Genomic DNA, 25,683 nt, shown 5'->3' with positions numbered 1-25,683 from the left:
AGAACACGTTTTGGGTTTCTGCCCGAATCTGTGTCTCCCAAATTGCAATTCTAATCGCCCAGATAAACATCTGCTGTTTAAATTGTGGTGATTTTTCCTTGGTCGACACCATCAACTTTTCTCTCTGTTTCTCAATATACAAAATGATTGGTAGAAGAGAACTGAATGAAAGATCTATTTTACTGAAATTGTTGAGCAGCAAGAAAAAGGAAGAGGTAAAATAAAACTGGATCCTCCTTTCGCCCCCTTACATAAGAGATTTCTGACTTGGTCATTCAACAAATGTTTCCTGAGAGCCACACTGTGCCAGTGGGCACGTAGGTGCCAGAGAGCACACAGCAAAGACTGAGGTGCTGGTGCTGCCCGCCAGCTGCTCAGGACTCTGCCCCAGTGACACACATAGGGCCACCACAGCCAAAGGCCCGACGCTTCTAGGGGACATTGGAATCTGGGAATGAAGGAAAGTCAGGGACTCCACAGAGGTAACACGTGCTCAGTAGAGAATGGTAGGATTTCAGCAGGACAGCTGCTCTGGGGGACTGTGAGAGCCGCTGCGAACCATGTCTCATTCACATGTGTCCCCCTGTCCAAAATCATGGGGCACACAGTAGGCTCCCAACACACAGTGTGGTATGGAGGGTATGGAGGAGCAGCATCGGGAGCAGTGTGGATGCCAGCTCCTGGCCCGAGTTGTGAGGTCTCTGTTTAATTAGGTTGGTGCTTGAGGAATCTGAAGGCTGAGCGGGGACAAAGGCTGGAAAGGCAGAGGGGGTCGGATACCATCTGAAAGGGGTGGGCAACTATTGAAAAGCAGCGTAACATGGTCAGAATTGAGTGTCAGGAAAATTAATCCAGCCACATTTAACACACAGATTAATTCATAATCACATGACTAAAAATTATTTCATCTCTCTGGGCTTCCCTTTCCTCGACAGACGTGCGCAGGAAGGTCCCTCCTTCCTGGGCACTACCGCAACGTGCAACATGGTCGTCACAGGCTGCATGGAAGCCCCGAGACTTACTGACTGAACACGACCGAACATAACCGCCCAAGGAGAGGGGAGGAGGGTTCCGTGGCTCCGGGGAGAGGCGCCCGCGCGAGGTCAGCCCTGGAGAGGCTCTTATCAGTAGTCCAGTTTCAGAAGGACAGCTTCCAGGCCGCCGATCTGACAGGAGGGCTCCAAGTTGGAGAGTTCGTACAGCTGGAGTTCACGGTTTCTGTCCAAAGACCAAGCACGCGTGGAGTATACTTTAGCTCCCCACTTTGCTTTGGAGAACATTTTTTATATTCCATGGGTCCTCCTAACAGAGACACATGACCAGTGAAACGCCTGCCCTGCTGAGGACTCCCCATAGCTGAGCCTGAGGTTTCCCTGGCCAGCTCCACCCTTTGGGGACACACCTTCTGCCTGGTTCTAAACTGGCCATGGGGCCCGGCCCTCTCCATCAGGAGGCTGGCACCATTTTCACCTACCTGGGCTCTGGATGCCAGGAGGTGGGGCATCAGATCCCAGCTCACCCCCTAGTTCCTCTGTCTGTAACATGGGGATCGTGGCATTCCTGTCTCACAGGAGAGTTACAGGATAAAAGGAGAGGACGGGTGAGAAAGTGATTGGCTGGGACGTTTGAAGGGCTCAGAACTGTCGTTTGCTGCTGGTAATAAACGTGATTAGATCTGCAAAGAGGACTGAGGCCTCTTTCCATACACTAGCGGGTTAACTCAGTGCTCCCCTAATTTCCCACCTTCCTATCCTCCACCCTTGACCCCTTCCTTCTTGTGGTAGCTTGTCTACCTTCGAGCTGACTGAGAGAACAAGCTTGTGGGTGTAAGAAATACAACTTCCTGCTTCCACTTGCTCACACGGAACCCACAGGTGTCACTCAGCTCCAGACCCTGCCTTTCCCTCAGCAGTGAGTGTCTTTTTCCTGCTTCCTTTCCCCCTGCCTTGCAGCTCCAGAGTGGTTCCTGCCTTCAACTGCCATGTACCTTGACTCATCTTCTGATTTGTCAGCTCAGGGAGTCCCTAATAAGTTACTATTTCAATCTCTGAATTTCTATGTGTGTAAAAGACATGATAATTAAAGTTACTGAGCATACTTTTAAAAATCAAACTGGGCTGAATTTATAAACCCAAGTTTGTTGCTTTTTAATAGTTAATATTAATTAGTATATATTAACATATTAATACAATTATTATTAAAAATAATATGTTAATAAATATATTTTAATAATTAAACAGCATTAAATTTAATTTTATTTAATAGCCTGGATGAATTAACTATTTCTTCATTAAAGTGGTTGCAGCCTAGGAACCAAGGACTGCTGGAGGAGACCATTAGGAGAGGAGAGAACCCTTAGGTCTGGGCTTAGGAGTGGTCAAGGGGCAGCCACAGTAGGCGGGGCTGTGGGAACCCCCTTCAAGCTCCGCCCCTTCCCTTAGCCACGCCCCCAGAGTTCAACGCTAAGCAGCCTAATTCCTCGGCCTCGACCTCCCCTCTCCATCTCAGTTTACCCTCCCCCAGTATTGAACTTGCTTTTGCTTCAATCTTGATTTGAACTTTTCAAATTTCTTTCCCACTGAGTCACACCCTTTTCACCCTGACCCGCTGCTGAGGCGAATCAAGCCGGCCAGGGTGCTGCATATTCATTATCATTATGTTGCCATTGATCAAAACCTTCAGGATCTTCCTTCCCAGCCTGAGATCCATTCTTCTGAGGCTCTTCAGCAGTGAGTATAATCTTTTCACTGTGGATTTTATATTTTGAATCAGTCCAAAGCACTTTGGACTGAATTTTGGTGGATAATAAAATAGGAATATCATTTTGAATCTAAAATAAAGTGTCCTAAAAGGTAAAAAGATGGATCTTTTTCTCATCTGGCCCCTACGTTCTCTCTGGAAACATTCCAAAAGAGAGCCCCCATGTGTGTTTGAGCAATGACAACCTCACTGCAATAAGCCAAACAAAGGGATAACTTTGCACAGTAGCCTTGACTGATAGATGAGTTCTAGTAAAAGAGCTTCATAAGTTTATTCTCATACCACAAATGCGTGTGTGTCCGTGTAAACTCACACGTGGAAATGAATTTCATAACACAGTGATGGTTCACTTCCCGGTTCAAGAGCTGCAGGACTCACCCAGTCCCTACGATCAGTTTGATCACGCTCGTGACATCGTCACCCACCTGGGCTTCCGACCGACGGACTTGTCCTAAGGGGTTGAAGGGTGGAAATGAACAAAAATATACCCTTTCAATGATAAGGCAATTTCAGTTGTCTCAAGCCATTCTTGTCCATAATCTAGGCATGCTTAACCTGATAGAGTTTTCTTTAGTTGACTTTTGCCTTCAAGTATAGAGAACTTGCTACAGAGATTTGCAGAGCCGACTTTATGCTCTCTTTTAGGGAGGGCTTATTCAGCAGCCTCAAGGTTTAAGATAGCTGTAGCTTCTCGTGTAGATGAGAAGTTTCCTGAGGGCGGAGATGGGTGTCTGTATCCCCAGCATGGGGCACAGAGCCTGGGCAATGACAGGGGCCCAACTCTTTGTCGAATGAGATAATAAAGGAGCGACTTTAAAGATAGAATACATTCTGGAATGGGGTCAGGTATTATTATTCCTATCCAAAGTGTACTTCCACATGCTTGTTGCCTTTGGAATTTCCAGTTCTGTTAATCAATAAGTTCTCTGAAGAGAAACCCTAGCACAGCTACCCAAACTGAAATAGCTATTAACAGGGAAAAAATGGAAAATTCTTTCCCATTTGTCATTCATTAAGACATATGATAAATTACATGATGGAATCACGTGTAATTCATCATTCCATCTGATTTTAGAAGCAAAATGAAGCATTCTCTTGTACTACATATAGAGATCATAGTTTATTTGCATTCCATAGACTAGCAAAATCCAACATGAATATATTACATTCAAGGATACAATTTCTGTAATCATGCCACTTGAGGAGCAGTTTAAAATAGCAAATAAAATCAAACTAGAGCACTCAGCATCCTTATCAAATGAAAATCACATACAAAAACCCACTTTCTTTTTTTCAACTTCAGCTGCAAGGACCAGAAATAAATCGCTCCATCTTCTCTGATCATGATTAAGGTGTCGTCAGGCATATAGAGAATGCGCAGCACGGGACCCCCGTACGACAGCCCCTGCAGCACAGCAGGCAGCTAGAAGGAAACCTCTTTCTGTCGGGTGAAAGCATCAGCTTGCTCTGAATACACTAGCTGCAGATATGTGCAGAAGCCATCCTGGAGAATAAAGGAAAATCCATTAAACGTCTTTCTGGCTTTCAAAAATTCTCTGTAACATCAGGGCACGGATAGTCCTTTCCTGGACACGACATAATTATTAGTAAGAACTAGTTCGTGAGTGTGAACTTGGATGCCAAAAGTCAGGGCTAACACGTTTGTCCCTGTTCTGCTGGGGTTGGAAGTCTTCCACCCAGGAGCTGGGCTCCCTTGCCGTCCCAGTCTCTCTCCCTAACGATGATGATGATGATTGAGAGCATACCATGCAATGTGGACCTTCATCTCACTTCTTGCAATCATTGTATGGGGTCGGTACTATTGTTCTACTCATTGTACAGATTGAGAAACTCATGCCTAAGATCAAACAACTAGTTAAGTGGCTGACCAGAGACTTGAGTCCTCATTGGTCTGATTCCACAGTTCCTACCCACCAAGATCTTTGCCTCATTTAGAATTTCAGCAGCATACCTAGGAAAGTATACCTGTGGTCAGAGGGAAGAGGTGGGGCTGCCATGGGCCTGGGAACCTTTCCATTTTCTCTCCACTTCTCCCAAAGCCCCACCTCACTAGAGTCTTCCCTTCTCTTCCCTGGAATCCTGACTGCTCCCTTTCAAGTCAGACGACAATGAAAACACTTGTATTTGATTTGGTTGAGGAATTGGCCCAAGGTCTGAAAAGAGGTGTCTCACTGCTTGACTTGTAATTTTAGAACTTAATTCATCTTAGAACAAGGGAAGGACACTGACAGACACGATGGCAAAGAACGTGAAAAGCAGATGTCTCAGCTCCTCATTATTATGCAACCCAAATTGAGGAATATCAATAGTGATGATGATGACAATATTTGTTGAGAATTTACTCTGTGACGGTCCCTGATCTAACACGTCACCAGTGTTAACTGACCTGATTATCGTCAGGCGTCGCTTGCTCACTGATGTTTCACTTTTGCATTTGGGTAAGGCAGCGGATGCAGCCTTCATTCCCTGGTTTTAGGATACCCTTCTTGGGACTTGCCTTAGCTACTGAAATCCCTAGTTAAACTATTCCAAGTGTAACCTGACTTTACAAGAACTTGAAAATTGTGAACATGTATGTCCCCGTGGTTCTACTTGAAGCTGGCAAAGGTACTGAGGGACAAAGCATACCCCAGAAAGGAACAGACTCAGAACCAAACATTTTACACATTTCCTCACTAACTTCAAATTTGATTCAAAAAACATAACCCAGCTTACTCACTGAATTCTGCCCACTGCTTCATAGTCTATTTTCATGAAAAGTTGTTCTATTTGTTCAATACTCTAGAGAGGAAAAAAATGAATTTGTTTATAGATGCCATAAGAGTAAACCATTCACTAGATTGTTGGGGAGGGGGTACAGAAGGAGGGGGAAATCTTCATTTTTCCAGCTCATGTATTTCATATTAAAAAAATGCATAATGCTCAAAGATCTCTGGAATGTTTGCTCCAAAACATTAATGGGACTGTTAATCAGAAGTCAGTGCACTGACACCAAAACTCTTCCCCACTGAGAGACCTGGACTCCTAGAACTTCTATTTTTGAAATCAAGCCCTAATTAGCAGGAAGAGCTGTGTGCCTCTCAGTTCTTGTGCTCCCAGGAGGTCCCAATCCACCCTGGTCACTTCCAGCCAAAAGACTGCACTGAGTTTAGGAGCCACACTTTGAGATAAACATCAAAACAAATTCTGGACAGTGGCTGGGATGGTGAGGGTACCCACTTGGGTGTAGCCCAAGACAAAAAGACATGCAATTCATGAAAATTATTTGCAAGTATTAGGAGGATCATTCTGTGTGAGAGAGAGTAGAGTTCTTCTATGTGGCAGTAGCAGGCAGATAAAAGATAGACCAGTGATTGCTGCTTCTTGGTATTCATGGTCTATGTAATTCCCTCCCCTTGAGTGGCTAGCCTGCTTGTAACCAACAGAATACCTTAACATTGAGAGGATGTCACCTCTATGATTAGAGTACAAGAGATGGTAACCTCTGTCTTGCCAGCAGCCTCTCTCCCTTGGTGGCTTTGATGTACTCAGCTGCCATGCTGTCAGCTGCCTTATAGAGAGGCCCACAAGGCAAAGAACTGAGAGCAACCTCTGGGCAACAGCCCGGAAGGAACTGACGCCTGACAACAACCACATGTACTTACAAGTGGATCATTCCCAAGTCAAGCGTTCAGATGAGACCCCTACCATAGCCACTACCTTGATGTAGCTTCATGAGACAGCCTGAAGCAGAGGATCCAGCTAAGGCAGGACTGGATTCCTAACTAATGAAAACTGTGAGGTAATAAACGCAGACTGTTTTAAGCTACTAAGTTTGTGGTAATTTGTTATGGTGCAATGGATAACCCATACAGTGGCTGAAAGGAATAGAAATTGGGCTGATGGGTAGAATGTAAGGAAAGACCAATTTCAGCTCATACAGGGAAAAAAAATTCTAAGATCAGAGCTCTCCAATCTTAAAATGGGCTGCCTTTTAAGGTATTGGTCCCTTTAGCTGAAGGTATTCAAGCACATGCTGGCTCATGGCTTAGCAGAGAAGAGAATGTGAGCATCGAAGGGGTAATATACTCAGTGACCACTAAGGTCATTTCAAAGGTTCTATAATTTCAGGAATGCATGTGGAAGGCAGCTTCAACGGAAATGGTCAGGTTATGTACCTATTTTGGGAAATGAGATGTTGGCTTTTCTTTTATAAGTCCCAGGGGTGTTTGCCTTTGTGCAGTAATGACAGTAAAATGGAGAAAATGAGATGATGCCTGGTCTCCAAGGGCATTGCCCCTTGGTGAGTAGATGCCCAGTGCCAGAGTAGGGGTCTAGAGGAAAGACCCTAAGCTCAGCACCAGTTCCCTCTAAGTCATGCTCAAGTGGAGACATCTCACACTCCTGGGTGTGGCTGACCCCACGGCAACTAAACAATACCATGCACATAATATGTAACAAATATTTTTGTAATGATTGTCCAAATAAACCAAAACACTCAGAGGGATGGCCTCAAGAAGAGTCTAGGACCAGAGATGAACAGGAAACCGAAAAGCTAGGATGAGAGCAATCACTGCCTGGGCTCAGGCTGCCCACCCAGACCACCCCATCACCATGGAGCACAGCCTAGGAGAGCTGTGGGTAAGCCTGGGCACCTTGAAGCTCTGGACAAAGTGGTATCAGGCAAGAGCCATGTAGCGTCGTGAACCATGGTGGGAGTCAGTCCTCGGGTAGGGCATGGGCCGTCTGATGGGCTCTCCCTCACCTTGCTGTACTGTGGCTCTGCCCAGAGAGACCCAGCTTCCTCCATCCAGGCCAGAGCTGAGGGGCGGATGTGTCTCTGCAGGAACAGCCTCTGCCCAGGGCACTGCCTTCTCAGCATGATTATGTGGGATGCTGAGGGACATTGGACTACTTCCTCCACACACTAACCATTCATTGAAGAAACACAGGTTGAGCACCAATGGTATGCCAAGCCCTGTGCCAGAGGCTGATGCTTCTGAGCTGAAAGATGTGTTACATGCCCTCGTGGCATTGACAGTCTATTGGGGTCACAGTCAAGCAAACCAGCAAAGTAATGCAAAATGATAAATTCTATGTTACAGGTAACTGCAGACCACTATCAGGTTAAAAGGAAGAGCATCTAATGATTTCCAGGAAAGTTAGAGCAGACTCCTTGAGTCCATGATGGCTGCACTACCTTAAAGTCATTCATTCATTCAACAACATTTATTGGGCACCTGTATGTGCCAGGACTGGTGCTAAATTCCAGGAATATACAAAAAACCCAGAATCCAAAGAGAGTCATTACTCAGGCAAAAAATGGAAGGAAAGCATTCTAGACAAAGGGGACAGGATGTGCAAAGATATGGAAATAAGGAAATAAGGAGTCACCTTCTCTGCTCCCCAAGAAAATCACTGGGCTCCGTGAGCTCTGGAACTGAGACCCCCATTCCTCCAGATGCCAACCATGTCTGAAATACTCACCCTAACTTTTTTCTCTCCTGAATGTTGTTCTTTAGCTTCCCCTCCCCTTTTTGGCATTGAATTTTGATTAAGTCAACATGTCTAGAAAAGAGCAAAGAAGACACTTCCTGGTTCTTAGAAGGTACTAGAATATGAAACCCTAGAATAATGGAAAGGACGTGGGAGTGTTAGTTGCTCCTCTTAGCCACTCTTCTTTACTAATAGAATGCCCAACTTTGCACTGGATACATGCTTCCTCAGAAAAAAGACCATAATTACCTGCCTCCTTTGCAGCTAGGTATAACACATGATTAATTTCTGACTAAAAAGTTGAAAATGTCATGGGCAGATTCTGGGAATTGTCCTTAAATGGAAGGAATGAATCTTTCATTACTACTTCTCCCTTTCTGCTGCCTTGGATGAGAACACGTTGACTGGAGTCTCAGCAGCCATCCTGAGCCATCAGGAGGAATCTGCAGGCTGAGGGTGGGAGAGCAGCAAATTAAGAGGAGTCTGCTCTCAGGGGTTTCATGAAGTCTCTTGACCTCCTGATTCTTTTTTTTTTTTTTTGAATTCATAATAGTTTCCACCATTGTGAAATTTCATTTGTACGTTATTACTTGTCCATCACCATACAAGTGCTCTCCCTCACCCCCCATGCCCACCCTCCAGCCCCCTTCCCCTGGTAACCACTGAACGGTTCTCTTAGTCCATGTGTTTGTTTATCTTCCACATAGGAGTGAAATCATATGGTGTTTGTTTTTCTCAGTCTGGCTTATCTCATTTACCATAATACCCTCCACATCCATCCATGTTGTTGCAAATGGGACGATTTTGTCTCTTATTATGGCTGAGTAGTATTCCATTGTGTATATATTTCACATCTTCTTTATCCATTTATTACTCAATGGGCACTTGGGTTGCTTCCATGTCTTGGTCTTGGCTATTGTGAATAGTGCTGCAATGAATATAGAGGTAAATATATTACTTTGGATTGTTGATTACAAGTTCTTTGGCTAGATACCCAGTAGTGGGATAACTGGGTGATATGGTAGTTCTATTTTTAAATTTTTGAGGAAGCTCCATACTGTTTTCCACAGTGGCTACACCAGTTTGCATTCCCACCAGCAGTGTATGAGGGTTCCCTTTTCTCCACATCCTCTCCAACATTTGTTATCTTTAGTCTTAGTGATTATAGCCATTTTGACATGCATAAGGTGGTATCTTAGTATAGTTTTGATTTGCATTTCCGTGGTGATCAGTGATGTTGAACATCTTTTCATGTGTTGATTGGCCATCTGTATATCTTCTTTGGAAAAATGTCTGCTCAGATCCTCTGCCCATTTTTTGATCAGTCTGTTTGTTTTTTGGTTGTTCAATTGTGTGAGTTCTTTATATTATGGAGATTAACCCCTTGTCAGATATATTATTTGCAAAGATTTTCTCCCAATTGGTGGGTTGTCTTTTTGTTTCGATCCTGGTTTCCTTTGCCTTGCAGAAGCTCTGTAGTCTGATGAAGCCACTCTTGTTTATTTTTTCTTTTGTTTCCCTTGTCTGAGAAGACACGGTATTTGAAAAGATCCTTTTAAGTTCGATGCCTCTAACTCTTTTTATGAACGAGAAGAAAACTTCTATCTTCCTTCAGCCTTGTTGTTTAGAGTTTTCTGTCGCCCTGCAGTGAACCTGATCCTCACAGCTGTATTGAGCAGAGTTCAAATCCCAAATCTGTTCTTTCATAGCTGAGGGGCTTCAGGAAACTTACTCAGATTCTCTAAACCTCTGTCTTTTCAGCTACGAAAGAGGAATAAGAATGCCTTCTGAACGAGGCTATTCTGATGTTCTGGAGACTGATGAAATAAAATATATAAAGATCCTAAGACAGTGTGGCCACATAGTCTAAAATCAATAACTTCTGATAAATAAGCAAAGAAAGAAATAGCTCCTTAGCGATGTCCTGGATACAATTTAGCTTAGTCCAAACAGCTGGAAATAATCTGATGTCTGTCCACATCCCCAAGTCTTTCACACGCATGCCCCTGGATGTGCGTAACAGGCATCATGCTGGCTCTTGCCTCTGTGCTTCTGCAAATGCTGTTCCCTTCGCCTGGAAGTCCTCGCCTTTCTTTCCTTTCCTTTGTGGAGCAATTCTCTTCTGCCCTCAAAACTCAGCCCAAGGTTCACCTCCTCCAGGAGAACTTCCTGACTCCCCTGGTCTGGTTTAGATGCTCCCATAGCACCCATGCTTAATTCTAGGGCTGCTCTGATGTCTCCAAGGGCAGAGACCACATCTTGACTGACTTCTCATGTCACAGCGGCCAAGACAAAGCCTTGGTAAATATTTGCTAATATTGCCCTAGTAAATATGTATTGAATGAATGAGTGAGTGAGTGAGTGAATGAATGAGAGGATAAGAGAACGAGTAGATGACTGACTAGGCAGGCAGGCATCTAAAAATATAGGCCATTAGACTGCTTTGGTTAAAAAGGTCTGGGATATTGGTAAAACACCTAATAACTTATCCACTTAAATCTCCTCTCTCTACTCAATAGAAGTTCTTTGTTTAATATTATGCAAATGGGGAGATTTTTTTTTTAAATTGCTGCTATTTAACGATGACTTCCCAATAGCAGATGAAACTCTAAACACATCTAAGCATCCGCAGTAGCCCCCCAAATGGAGGGCTTTGTAACTTAAGGGGCAGTTGGAGAGCGCACCTGCCTACGGTTTGACAGTGGAGGGTTTTTGTTTGAACTCCAGGAACAAGATCACACAGCTTTACCTTGAATAAGTGTTTTCTGTAATTTAAGATGTCATAATGAAACCATAGCAAGTGGAGCGTAAGCAGTCTCTCCTTTTATACTATGTAGTTTATCTTCCGAATACAACCTTTTTGTCGCTGTGCCTGGATGTTGCGTCCCTCTAAAATTTGTATGTTGAAATCCTCAGGCCTGATATGTTGGGATTAGGAGACGGGCCCTTTGGGACGGCTTAGGTCATGAGGGTGGAGCCCTCAAGAATAGGATTCTTGCTCTTATAAAAGAGACCTTAGAGAGCTCCCTGGTCCCTTCTGCCCTGTGAGGACACAACGCAAAGTCTGCAGCCTGGAAGAGAGCCCTCACGACCATGCTGACCCCCTGATCTCAGACTTCCAGCCTCTAGAACTGCGAAAATTGAATGTTTCCTGTTTGTATGCCACCCGGTGTATTTTCTTATAGCACCTGAATGGACTAAGACATTCATTAAGATTTCATGTTCTAGCCTAACAACTGGGCTAACCAAGATGGCAGAGGGAATGTTTAAAATATTTCATTCCAGCAGACTGGGGGTAGGAGGAGGGCCCAGACTCTGGAAACAGCCCCTATAGAAAGAATCAGGGATCTAACAAGAGCCTTCTTCTCCCTTTCAAAAAAAGTCTCTAAATATTTTGTTGGTCTAGTGTAATAAGTAATTAAAAATATTTTCCCATATAAACTGTTCAGTAAATCAGATGGGTCTTAGCAGAAATTATACTTTAAGCCTGAGAGTGGTCTTACAGAGAGACCAGCAAGCTGAATTGGATCCTATGGTTAAAGTTCTAACTGTGGTTTCAATGAGCCAACATTTACAAAACCCATTTACTTTGTTCTGTGACCTCATACTCTGCTTTATCACGTCTTTGAACGTCTCCACATCCAGCAGCTGTCTTCCTCTCTTTCCATCTCCTAGGAGGGAAAAGGAATAATTAGCTATGAACATAGCTGCATTTTTTTACTCTAGGAGCAACAGTCCAAAGAACTGGATGCCTAATGAGACTCATCTGAACTCTGTCAACTTCTAACATGTTATCCCTTCTGTTCATTTCTCTGATTCAGTCACATTAAGAAGTAACAATTAAAGAGAACTTATTCTTCATCACTATTTTATAGGAATTAAAAAGATTGCACTTTTCACTGAAAAATCAACTATCAAAAAGAGAATCAAATTTACCCAGATGAATCTTTAGAAAGCTCACCGGGCCAGCTCCTGCCTGAAAGAGCACATTTAAGTTCTGTAGCTCTTCCAGGGTCCCTTGATGTTCGATCTCATCCAAACAAAAAGAAAACAGATTAAAAACATATAATGCTAATAGTAATGCCCCCAAAATGCAATTTCTGGAAATCCATAATTTCTCTCTTTCCGAGGCCAATGAGATAGGTGAGCATCCAAGTAATACGTAATATTCCAACACCCATTTCCCCTAGTCTCTACTCCAATTCAACTGACTCCTCAGCCCCAACTTCTGGCGTAGGGTTGGCTTGACTGGGCTGGAAGGAAGGAAGAGTTGGCGAGGCAGTGGGAGGAGGGGAGAGGCTAGGCATTGACTTGGAAAACAAAAGATCAGGAACTAGACTGAAATGAGAAAAGGGAGGCTGAAAATATTTTGCCACATCACATTCCAAAGACTTTCTCTTCCCTGTCAGGGGTCCTGTGCATTAGAACTGCTTTCTGCTGCATCCTTTGCTCCCCATTCCATCTCACCCCCGGCTGAACCAGGAGGAAGTCTTGAGGGAGCTTATCTGTGACCTCTTTTTCTGGGGTAAATTTTCTGATGCTATGGTCAGAGCTCTTGGTACTCTTGGTGTTAGGGAAACTGGTTATCTTTTAGTCACCTGTCCTTAGTCCAATAAACAGATCACCAAAGGACACCTCTTCTCACTTCCATTGTCTTAGCTACTATCTCAACAATTTGGCTTTATAAATGAAAATCCCTAATAACATTCTGGCTTAGAATGAATGAACAAACTGCCTCCAGTGGGTAGAATCAAGTTAAGCTCTGATGTTCTTACATCATCTCTTGAGGACTGAAGAAGATAGCAAAGGAGGAAACTGGCTATTTCCCCAATAGAATCGTCTCTTGAAATTTACGACCAGCCTCCAAGCTTCCAAGGTGGTGGGCTTACCACAAAACTCAGACTGACACTAAGCTGCTGGGACAGCCACAATTTCACGAAATCAAAGTAGCTTTCAAATTCTGTCTTGAATAATCCCATGATTACTTTTTAATTTGCTCTCATCAAGGAACAGAATTGGAAACCTAGCTGTAGAGTGGGAAAACACTCCACCTGAAGTTTCTACTTGGAATTTCCCTGTTGGGCTCTTCTGGCAAGACCTGAACCCAGGAGGTAATACTAAAAAGCCGGCTGAGGGGAAGATCTCAACACTATTCAAATACGTGTCAAAGATGATTCTGTCACACTGAGGGGTCACCCCCCCTTCCCCAACAAAAGACATTAGCACTAAACAAACTCAGCATTTTCTTGAACCAAACCTTCTCTAGCTTCCAAAAAAGCAGACGAGAGTTTACCGGGCTCAGACCAGGCTCATGCACAACACATATCAGAAAAATGTACATGAATTTGAGGCCTAACAAGAAGACAGTGCCTCTAAGAGCATGTGACTTTTCAGCCTATGCTTCAGATGTGAATTCTGGGGGGTGAAACAATTTTTTTAAGGATTTGAAAATTATTTCTCTAAAGATTGGAAAATTATGAGGAAGACATGCTATTATCTCAATTTTTTACATTGTATTTTTCTGACCCTTTAAAATTCTAAACATACTATACCATATAAATTCTTTCTGAGTCATAAGTTACATAAGACATTTATAGTCCTAAACTAACAGAGTGACTCTAGATTTGCACAAAGCAATCAAATCATATTGCATATATGTTATCCTTACTGCAAACTTCTATCTTTCCACTGCCCCTGAGTATCTTTTTCTCCCAGCTCCAAAATTTCCTGAAATTTTATACTGTGATAATTATTTGTCCACCAACTATCTTATTTTGTGGAATTGACCTTTCACCTTTCTCTACGTCCATTACTGAAAAGGAACAAACGACCCCCAAAAATTGCCCTACCTCCCAGAAGGGGGCTCCCCAGCCTAGAAAAAGAGTAACTCATCTCTGCTTAAATTTGCTAGAAATGCTGCTGAGAGAGTGGAGTGAGAGCTATCATTAATAATAGTAATAGGCGCCAGCTCAGTGGTGTAGTGGTTAAGTTCACATGGTCCACTACGGCAGCCCAGGCTTTACGGCTTCTGATCCCAGGCACGGACCTATGCACCACTCATCCAGCCATGCTGTGGCGGCATCCCACATATAAAATAGAGGAAGGCTGGCACAGACGTTAGCTCAGGGACAATCTTCCTCAAGCAAAAAGAGGAAGATTGGCAAGAGATGTTAGCTCAGGGACAATATTCCTCACCAAAAAATAAATAAATAAAAGTAATGAAGGGCATGAAACTAAAGCCAGTGTGATTATATAACTTATAAAAGGTATTACAGTAATTTTCATTTAAGCCTAAAATATGACTAAAAGCCTCACTTTCTCCTTTTACAACTTCTTCTCCCCAGAGCCATTCTTCCATCCCCAACAAATATCCTGCCCCATCCTGCCTCTTACAGACACTCACGACATGCCCATGGCCTGAGGTATCGTCCAGGGTCTGCTGTTTATTATCCTGGTCATTCTCTACCATCATTGCCTCTTGGCTACAAATACACAGGCTTCCTGCCTCCGCCTTCTTCCACTGTCCACAAAAATATGAAAATGGATGAAAGGTAGCTATTGAGATTTTTCAAGCTTGCAGTATAGAACTATGTTAACTAAATTTCCATTACGCTTAAGAACTCAGTTCTTAAATCTCACAGATCTCATCAAATTTTCATATGTCCTGACAGAAAGCGAAAATCCAATGATCATTAGGCAACTTCTCTTGAAAGAGCAGCAATATAAATACGTTTTGGAGAAACACGGCTACAAAACAGAGCCATTATTGTGCTTTCCTTGAAAATATAAATCAGACCTTCATATAATTGCGTGTTTTTAAGGCAAATTTGGAACACAAAGCAGAGAAAACATATGTCCCTTCTGGGGGCTCCTGTGCTCTGCAGGGCTTGAAAACGCGTAACTGCTATCGACAGCAAGTCACACTGTGTCACGAAAAAGCCTGAATGACTTGTTTTCCTACAAATAAAAACACAGAGAAAAGCCTATTTTATTTCCAAACTATCAGAGCTATAGGGACAACCATAAATAATTCAGTCCGCAATTGTGGAGTCTGTTTTTAAAGATATTATCTGCTGCCCAGCAATGCATTTTGCTTTATTCAAATGCAATTTCATAGAAAACTACCTGGATAATTCTCTAATATCCCACATTTCAGAGGATTCATGGAGCTGTGGTTCTGTTTGTCCTTACATTGCAGTCTCCCCGAAGCAAGTGGTTTTTATGATTAGAGAGCTTTTCCCATAAGGGTTCATTTGCCTGCTGGTTGCTCATTTGCAATGCAAATGAGCTCTCCTATTGTTATAACCCAACATATCTTTGCTTCTCACTGTAAGAGTCTCCTCAGTCGGGATGGTTTAAGGGTAATTTCACATCTACGACAAGGGAATTGACTAATTAATCGAATAAAGTATCCTTTTGAAAATCTGTTCCTAGAGTGGCTGTCTCTATAGCTTCAGAAAACGGACAGATATGATCCTGCAGTCTTAAGATTCTAAAAAAGAAAGGAACTTCAGAAGGTGTGGGGTGTTCTCGAGGTTGAAATTTAGGGCATCCCATGGCAGAGCGTCCTGGTGAAGAGGGAAAGGGGGAGGCGACAGGGAGTTCGCCAAGGAACTAGACTGTGAAAGCCCTGGTGTGAAGGAAGGGCATCACATTACCAAGGGAAGAAGGGCGAAAAAAAGGCCTGGGTGATTCTGTTGGGAACTGTCAAGCCCATAATGAGCTAAAGCTTTTAAAAAGATGGTCTTTTTAGCCGTGTTAGGAGGAATAAGATAGAAAAAGTGGCATCAATTTTATAATAATTCACACAGCCTTAGGCAGCACAGCCACTAACATCTAACCTTTGCTGGGCTTACTATGAGCCAGCTGCTGAGTACTCTCCCTGTATTTTTCCATTAATCTTCACAACAATTCAGTAAGGGAGATGCTATTATGGTCTCCATTTTACAGATCAGGAAACTGAGGCACAGAGAGGCCAATTAACTTGCCCAGCTTCCCACAACTAGTAAGTGCTGGAACCAGGCGATCTGTACTGCTCACCAGGTCGCTCACAGCCCAGCTCCACTTTCTGCTGCCCAGCCTCTGCTGGGTTCCGGGTCATCTCCCAAGAAAACACACACAGATGAGTATAGGGTGGGGGGGGGGGGGTGTGGACTTTAAGACTTCTAATGTCCACTTATTACTCATGTCTCTTCTCCTCCTAAGGATCTAAAAGTCAGAGTGGATTGTTTCAACCGTAAAGGTGAACCTCAAATTCCCCTTTACTTGGAGGTATTCCTACATTGTATCTTTTAAATGGTTAAAAGTAATGGTGACAGCTGGAGTCAAATCCTCTCCCTATCTCTAGAGAGTATCAAAGACTTCCCTCCGTGGGGATGTTATGCAGCCTATGGAAGCTTTGAAGATGATCCAAACTTGTTGCAAGGAGCAGCCCAAGGATTTCCTAGCTTGCTTCTCTGAATCAATCTAAAATGGACACATTGCTACTTTTCCAGCTGCTTGGGTAGATTCCATGGCCTCCTAGTAGTTTAAAAGAAAGAGAAATGCTCCTCCAGCCTTACCAAATAAATATGGCAAAGTTGAGCTTGCATGTGTACACTGATCTACTGTAGTGGTCGGGTACCACGGTGAGAAGGATCCTGAGGCAACAGTCACTCTTGGCAGGGAAACGCCAAGATGGATCGGCTCTCTGCCACGAGCACTGGAGGGAGCGGTGAGAACATACGCAACATATCTATACCATGAACAGGGCAATGGGGAAAGAGAAGCTCTGAGCTGGAAGGGATCTTAGAACCCACATAGTCATCCCCCTTCCTTTACAGTGGGGAAACTGAGGCCCAGAGAAGGTAAGTAACTTGCCTAAGGTCACATAACTGATTAGTGTCAAGACTGGAAGCTTGGTTTCTTTCTAATTAAAGATGGGATTAACTCTTCTCATTCCTAGAACAAGCCGATGGGAACTTCCCCTCTGAACCGAGTACGGAGTTGGAAGGACAGGGAGGTTCTGAGTTGTTATCAGTGCCCTCCTGCGGTTCCCTCACACCCTGTCTCTTAACTGCCCTCCAGCCAGCCCTGCCTTCCAGGAGGTGCCAGGTCCCTACGCTCATGTCCTGTATCCCCCTCCTAGTCTGTCTTCTGAGGGCAGCTCCTTGCTTACCACCTTTTCTACCTGTTAGCTTGCAAAGGGAAAAAAGGCTCTCCCTATACCCTTTGGAGTTCGAGGCACCAGACGTTGAAAACCAAGATCAGAGAAGGAAAGGCCAACAGTCCAGGGGTAGGATCAATCAAAGCAAATCCAACCTTATTGCTCATTGTTGCGGGAAACTGTAACACTGGTCCGCACTCTTTGCCAAGTAACTCACAATGCCTTCCCATCTTATCTCTGCACTTGGCTGGGTGACTTCCATTTGGTCAATGGAAAATTAGAAAATGTGACACAAACAGGCTTATAAAGTGTTTGCACAATTGGGCATGTCCTCTGGCTCATGTTATCAACATAAGAACACAACTGGGCTACTCTGCTAGAAGATGAGAGATACATGGAGCAAGACAAATTGCCCCAGTCATCCCAGCCAAGTTCACCTTAAATCAGTTGATAGTCTGGTTTCTGGATATATGAGCTAGCCAGCTACAATTAACTGAGCTGTCTAGCTGACTCCATGTGCACATGAGAAACCAATGCTTACTGTTGGATGAGGTTTTGTGGTTGTTTGTTATGCAGTGTCACTGTGGCAATAGGTAACTGATACCCTGTCTATTCACTCATATATTGGTTAGGGTTTTACCACAGGCACATACACCTGAAACATCAGCCCTTCCAATGATATGTAGTGTAAATCATGACTTTCAAACTTCTGTTTTATATCACAATCCTCAGTGAGAATCTGTTAAGCCATATATATATATATATGCTATGTATGCCAGGACCTGCAGGTTGAAAATCACAGCACACTGTTCCTCAAGACACTCATGTTTGCAAATGGGTCTTGTTCATCTTTGTGCTCTTGATACCCTTCTCAGCAATGGGCACAAAGAGGCACTCAACAATTGGGGGTTGAATTCATGTGAATTGAGAGAAGCGTACAGCTACAAAATTCATGGGTTTGCATCCTAATCCCTGACTCCTGGATCTCATCTTCTCTCTCAAGACTTTGGAGACAAGACAATTACTGCATCCTTCAGGGAGTACTTTTCCTCTTAGCTCTGTTCTGGGCCTTGGAACCCTCCCTTTCATTTCTGGTCTCAATGGAAACCATTTATGAGTCACTATTCACAGCTCTATCAAATTAAAGAATCTTTCCCAACACCATCCATCCTGGTGCTCTGACTGCCCACTCTCAGTGACAGACCAACCTGCGGAAGCGAGGCTCCCACCCTGAGTCTTCAGATGGACCATGTGATACTGGGAAGATGGAGGGCAGGTACCACATCGTATGCCAGGCATGACGTCTGGCACACAGCAGGTGCTCAAAATATACTGGTTCAGTTGAACTTAAGTTACTTCATCCCTCTGGGTCTCAGTTTCTTTATCACTAAGGGAAGGAGATTTGACCAGGTTTTTTCCAGCTTTAAAAACCTGATTCTAAGTAGCGCCAACCAAATCTGAGTGTATGCATGGGTGGAAAAAGCAACTCCCTACACGCTGTGCTCCAACCACAAGAAGGGCCCCACTGCCCTGACAGATGCTCTGCTCACTGACTAGTGCCAGAGGGGCCAGCTAGAACTTCCTCCTTCTTACGAAGCTGCTCAGCCTTGCTGAAGTACAAAAATTTCTGCAAAGGTAAATTTAAGCTAGCATCAGTCTTTTACACCCTACCAAGAAAGAAACTTCTAGATCTTTCCCTGAAAGTAGGCCTTCAGAGAGGGAGGAGTGTTATATGAAGGAGCTGACCTAGGGTGATGCAGAAACAAGTTCAGAGCCCTCAGAGATGAAACAAACCTGGAGACAGTGATGATAAACTTGAACCAGTTCACAAGGGGCTGCCGCCTACGGTCTTCTCTGGGCTCTTTCCCATGGTTGTCACTAAAGAAGTTAGTGGTAGAACCGAAAAAGTCTTCATCTCCTCTATCCAAAGCCAGTGTTCTACTCTGTGAGCAACACTGGCTTTTGTAGTTTCTAACACCAATTAAAAATAGCTGCTGTGTGCCTGTTTTCCCATAGCTAATTGAAACATGTGCCACGGAGGCCATCCATTTCACTTTGAAGTGGCACCATCCCACATCCTCCTACGTAGCCTTGATTCTGCCCCATTCCACACAGGTCACACCAGGAGCTTCAGATCCTGTCACTATTCTGAGATGGCAATGAGGAGCCTCAGGCCTCGGAGACACTCTGCCAAACACAGCCCAGTCAACATGACCTGGGTAACTGCAGTCTCCAAACTGGCTAACCCAATTAGCAAAGGACCAAACCCAGGCTGGCCACAGTCAGTTACAGACTCACCCTCAACCCGGAAATGCCCCACACGGCTCTGTCATCCTCTGTCAATCACTGAAACGTCCTCACTTAATCCCAGAAGAGCGAAAAAGGAGTGGAAGAGGAAAGAGAAAGTCGGAGTAGAACCCGCAGGATGACCTCTGTACGTGCTGACTTGAGAGGGGACCAGAAATAGGAGTTGCATGGTGGCTGAAAGTCCCATCGCATGGGGGCCACTGGTTTTAGATCTCTTTAGACTTCAACCCATTTTACATCATGACTCAGTACACACCTAGAAAACTAAGGTTTCATGATATGCCACTTGTACTTATTCTGGAAGATTCACTCTGATATTAACTATTGTCTGTCATTATTTTAGATGCCAGTCATATCCTGGAAAACCAATTTTCTGACTCATTAATTGATCTCACCCACAGCATGAAGATCCCTGCCGCAGGAAATCTCCTTTTGATACATTATCTGCACAGGTCACCACAGCAAAAAGAGCAAAACCCAGTTCTTAACTCCTCGTGATTCATTTCCAGCCTCACTGTCCAGCATTCGCCCCATTTCTGCTCCTGCGGCCCTGTTTACTTCAAACACTTGCGTGCCTTGGAGTGTGCTGTTTCCTCCATGTGGGGTAGGTCAACTTCACACAACCGTGGAAAAACTCCTAGCCATCCCTGAAGGCCCATCTCATATGCCACTTCCTCCATGAAGCCTTCCTTGCTCCCTACACCAGAAGTAATCTCCCTTTCCGTCTTCTTATTAGGAGTGCAAGTCTTTTGGATATATCTCTCTCTCTCTTACTGAGTTCCTGTTTCCTAAAAACTAGCCACAAGTCCATCATCTGCACAGATCTTTGTCATTTCTGTGTTATACACTTAATATTTTTTCTTTCAATAGATTTGCTTATTTTACACACTACCTATGTCAGCATCATTCTAAACAATAGTAATCATGAAATCACGGGTGTGATGTGCTTGTTAGATTCCTAGTGCACCTTAACATGAATATACCATTATTAAAATTTTAAAAATCTCATCCTGGTACCATCTAAAACATTTCCTTTGAGGAAAAACTATGCTGGCCGTGTAAAGTCTTGAGGAGCTATATTTTGTTTAAGTTTGAGTTTTCTCTAAGGCCCAGTACATGATTCTGCTCCATAAACGTTTGCCGATTTGAAATCAAATGAAATGGATTAACTGTAATTTATTCATACCCTTAACATATTATCATGAGTCTGATTTATCCAAAGACGCAACTGTGAACCTGGAAAGCAAATCATGAGACCACAAAGGAGTTGGACATAAGAAAGAAAAATGTCGACAGACGTGGAGAGGAGAGAGAGGAAGATAGAAGGGGAGCCGGTCCCAGTGGCTTTGGAGGATGCTCTGGGAGGTGTGTGCATGGCGGCAGGGATAGTCAAGGAGCAGTGGACACGCAGATGGGACTTAGGTGGGAGAAGGCCACAGCACACCTAATATGGACCCTGGCTTTAAACTGGGTCGTTGGCCATGGCCCTAGGAGAGTCCAGCCCAGTCTCAGAGCCCTGCCTGAGAGACTGCATGGCCCATGCAGGCCCAGTCCCACTTGCTGCCACCTTACCTTTTCCATCCTCAGGCTCCGAGCTAGGTCCACGTGGTGGGGCGGCGTCCTTCCCTGTGCCAGGTCCTCCATTCCCATGGAGTGACTGCACATCCTCTGCCCCATGAGGCAGGCCCGCAGAAGCCAGGCCGGGAGGTCAGCTCTCCCCAGCTTCTGCTGGCCCGAAGGCGGAGGTCCAGCAGGGCAAGTCTGAGCTCGAAGCATTACCGGCTCCCCCAGGGTCACAGCTTTGTTCAGGATGCTGCCCAGACCCCACCCCAAGACACAGTCCCATTAGTGGTCTTGGTAAGGAGATGGGTCCCGCCCCACCCCTTTAGCCCATGACCCCACATGCAATTCCCTTTTGAGCAGCCTAAGCTGCCTCCTTCTCAGAGGTAGCACCTCTGTAAGGACTTTGGAGGCAGGATCTCTGCTTTAATTGACCAAGATGGAAGACACCAAGCTGAGCCCTTCCCACTCTGCTTTAAGAAGTAAAGAATGAAAAAAAAAAGAAAACAGACGCCCAATACAGCCCCAGAATCACTAGTTTCTTAAATATTTTCAGTTCTGATCGGACAATATAACAATAAGCAGTAAACTGTTAAGACAAAATCCTTGGAAGTTAAGGATTGTAATTTAATAAAGCCTGAAACAAAGTGAATCTGTCATTACAATTTTTATTGTAGTGCATGGTAATTAGATGTAAATGACAAGTTGTTGAAACAATAACCCTAATTACTATTAATTTCACAACAGTGTTATGGGGGCTGCTCAGGAAAATCCCCAAAGGTGCCTGAGATGGCTGGTTTTTCCATGTGTTTCCATCTTAAGGGAACAAAGGCAATAATAGATTTTAGACTTTTTTCTGAAGTGCTGTGCCCTTTTGTATTTATACTCAGAGAGAGTTACACTTGCTAGTCCACTTAAACTTCCTTGATTTAAAGATCTTGCTTAGATCTTTTTGAAATATAGAGATTAGGGAGAAACTCATCTCTTTGGTTGCCAAATAAGGCAAAAAAAGTTTGTAATCTCATCTCATCTTGTTGGGCCCATAATCTGGGCTCTGGGAAAAGGAACAGAAAGGTAGACCACTTGTCCCACTCGAAGGCTCAGCTGTAGGCTAGAGGGCAGACTGTGGGGCCTCGGCAGGGGTCAGGATTATCGGGTGATTAAGAGCGCCCCTTCAGAGCATCCTGGGTGTTGCAAATGCTGCATTTAGGAATTCAGTCTACAGAGCCTGGAAACCCTTTGAAGAGTCTCTTATTCTTGCTGTATTGAAATTTTATTTCATGTGACCAAAGAACAGAGAGTCTGTCCTGGAGGAAATGCCCCTCTAACAATGGCAGGCCCCACTCAACAAACAGCCAAACCAGGGTTTCTGGGGTAAGGTGAGGAGAGAGGAGGAGAGCTGGAGGGGAACTGAATGGAACAGGATTTGGATGGGGGAGGGGAGTGGGGAGTAGGGCTGATTTTGGAGCGTGGGCATTTAAAGGGAGCGCTTTGTCAGCTGAAATGAGAGCGCCATGGGCCTCTGCAGGCAGACACTGAAGGGGAGAGAAGCATTGCAGACGCACAGTCTTTTTTCCAGGGTGGTGGCGTGTTGAGATGCAGCTACGTGCCTTCTAATATTTAATTGCCCCAACTGTGAAATGATCGTAATCACAGTGCCTACCTCACAGGGTAAAAAGTAAAGTAACTATTATACTGAATGTCAATTATTCAGAGCAGTGCAAGGCACACAGCAGGTGCTCCATGCATGTTAGCTATTATTATGATTGTTATTATTATTACTAAGGCCAAGCCTGCCTCCTCCTGTCCTACAAGAGGCTGATCAAGTGCCCTTGGCGCTCTGCCCATGGCTGACAGGGTGAGGTATAAAAGACGTCCATCCACCTGAGGCCCGCGGAAAAGATGAGCTGGGCCAGTGTGAGTCTCTCTCAGTGTTCACACTGGGACATCTGAAAAGCGTTCAGGGAATGGTGGCTGGGCAGACAGAAGCAGACATGGGGAGTGCAGAGTTCCGTGAACAGTGGGGCCCCAGAGCAGAGACTGAGCTATGGCTACTCGGCTCCCAGCTATCCTTTGACTCCAAAGCCACTCCCAACTCCAGCCTTGCTGAGGCCCAGCTCAGAGACAGCTTCCTACTCTAAGATTTCTGGGAGATTTCCTGTTATTCCACGCGTGTCCCCACCACAAAGCCCCTTGACTTGAGTCACCTTGAGGGGATTTCTGTTCCTTGTGATCCAAAATGCCAAGTCGAAGGAACGAATTGTCTCTGGTGGAGGGTCCACGCATGGTTATTATTTTCTTTTCTTTGCTTTTCTCTCTATTCCATATTTTCTATGATGAGCCTATGCAATCAACTTATAAGATTCTTTAATGAACACTTATTTTGTAACCAGAAAAAATGCTTTTCAAATAAAAGAATTAGCCCACTCATTTGCAGCAAGCAGAAAGTTTATATAGGAAAGACCAATGCAGTTTAAGGCAGATTCGTGTTCAGTAGCTTTCTCATTACCTGGTCATGTACCCTTCTTCCTAAATTGAGAAAGTGGGCTAAGGAATCTCTAGGTTCTGCTTTGGTTCTGAACACTATTGTCGTCCCACTTATCCAGCTTAGCAGAATATGTACCCCCAAACCTGAAGCTCGTCTGAGGGGGTTGGCTCACTCCTGAGTCAGACTCAGTGTTCTGGAAGCAGTGACCCTTCAGAATGGGGGTGGGCCTGGTAGCATAGCATTACTGAAACTCTTTGTTCATTTCTTCATTTACTCTGTTCCTTCAATCGGCACTTATTAAGTGCATGACCTATACCAGACAATGTGCCAGGTGCCGGGACTATGAAGACAAAACCGAGGACAGACCGGCGAGCCAATAATTTTAGCACTGCAGTAAGTGCCAAGTTGGAGGAGTCCTATAACAACACAGGGAGGAAGCACTTAACTCTGGCTCGAGAGGTCAGGATGAGGAGCCGCTGCCCAAAGGAGAAGCCATTGAAACAATAAGTATTCGTTTTCCAGGTGGACTAGAGGGGCAGTGCCTTCCAGGAAGAGAAAGAGCAGGTGAAACAGGGCAGAGGCCAGAATGAGCTGGATGCTGGGTGTAGTCGTGGAGCTGCAAGCAGATGAGCATGGGGGGAACTTTGGTGCCAGCCAGGGAAAGGAAAGACATAAGCCCAAGAGATAAGTGGGGGTCAGATCCTGGAGGAAAGTGTATGTCATACTAAGGAGGTTGGGTTTCATCCTTAAGAAAATGAAAAACCACCTCAGCAAGACATCTTAGAAAGACCATTCTCTCTACAGCAAGAAGAGACCAAACGGGTCAGAGATTGTTTGTGGCAGATCAGGAGGGAACTGCAGAGGGCCTGAACCAAGACAGCAGTGGGGACAGAGAGACAGGCTGGATATATGAAGATATATGAAGAACAGGCTTCCATGACTTTGGAGGCTGGTGGAAATGAAGGTCTTAAGGGTGGAGACTTCATGAATGGGATTAGTGCCATTTTAAAGAGACATGAGAGGGCTGATCTCTCTTTCCACAATATAGAGATACAGGGAGAAGTTGGCTGCCTATAAATCAGGAAGAGAGCCCTCAGCAAGAACCCCACCATGCCGGCGCCCCATGCTTGGCCTTCTGGCCTCCAGGACTGTGAGAAATAAATGTTTGTTATTCAAGCCACCCAGTCTGTGATACTTTGTTATAGCAGCCCAAGCTAAGACAGACTCCTTATATACTGAATTTACGTTTATATTGACGTATTTAAATGGAACCATCACGGGTCGTTCCTGTGTGCCCCCAGCCTACCCCTTTTAATGGGATCTGTGTGCCCCTCAGCCCCTCCCAGTGTTTGCATTTGCCCAGATCATCTTCTGCTTCCCCTTCACGCCTTCCTGTTTCTTGCTGTTGTTTTTCCAACCAACATACTTCAGCTCCCAACACCTGATTACCCCCTCTTTCGGGGAAGACTCGCTGGGCCCCCTTTTCCAGTTTACCAACCAGCCTACACCCTTGCCTCTTTCCTGAGCTGCTCTGACTGCCAGCGGCTGTGGGTTGAGCTTCTCGTCACCTGCTCTAGTCCACACAGCTCCTTCACAGCCTCCCAGCTCCATCCCCCAGCCTGCTTAACACAGACACAGACGGGATATTGCAGAAGTCCTGTGCAAACAGGAGTTTCAAGAAAGCTGAGCAGTTCAGACAAGAACTAAGCCAAACCATCACAGGGGTGCATTTGTGTGGCGGCCAGATCAGAGCCAACACTAACACCCCCGGCTCCCTTGGATTCTGCCTGCAGAATGTGCTTACCAGGCTGGGAGACAGCGGCCTGCTTCAGATCACGAGCTGGCATGCCCTGGTTGCCCATGGCAACCCAGCTGCACTGGAGTGTTAGCGTTTGTAAATGTGTGTGGGCTTAAAATTATATTATTG

At 44.7% G+C, this 25,683-nt stretch overlaps 1 long non-coding RNA gene across 1 annotated transcript; it reads right to left on the bottom strand.

The window, feature by feature from the left end:
- Positions 1-3,868: 3,868 nt before the first annotated feature.
- Positions 3,869-23,622, bottom strand: LOC106835530 (uncharacterized). Its single transcript, XR_006532432.2, has 4 exons — positions 23,476-23,622; positions 21,281-21,521; positions 11,845-11,927; positions 3,869-4,264 (listed from the first exon to the last, which is right to left on the bottom strand). It is a non-coding gene; the product is annotated as an uncharacterized lncRNA (long non-coding RNA).
- Positions 23,623-25,683: the final 2,061 nt, after the last annotated feature.

The sequence above is a fragment of the Equus asinus genome, chromosome 11, assembly GCF_041296235.1.
Source record: "Equus asinus isolate D_3611 breed Donkey chromosome 11, EquAss-T2T_v2, whole genome shotgun sequence".
NCBI lineage: Eukaryota > Metazoa > Chordata > Mammalia > Perissodactyla > Equidae > Equus > Equus asinus.
This window is presented reverse-complemented; position numbering and strand designations above follow the sequence as displayed.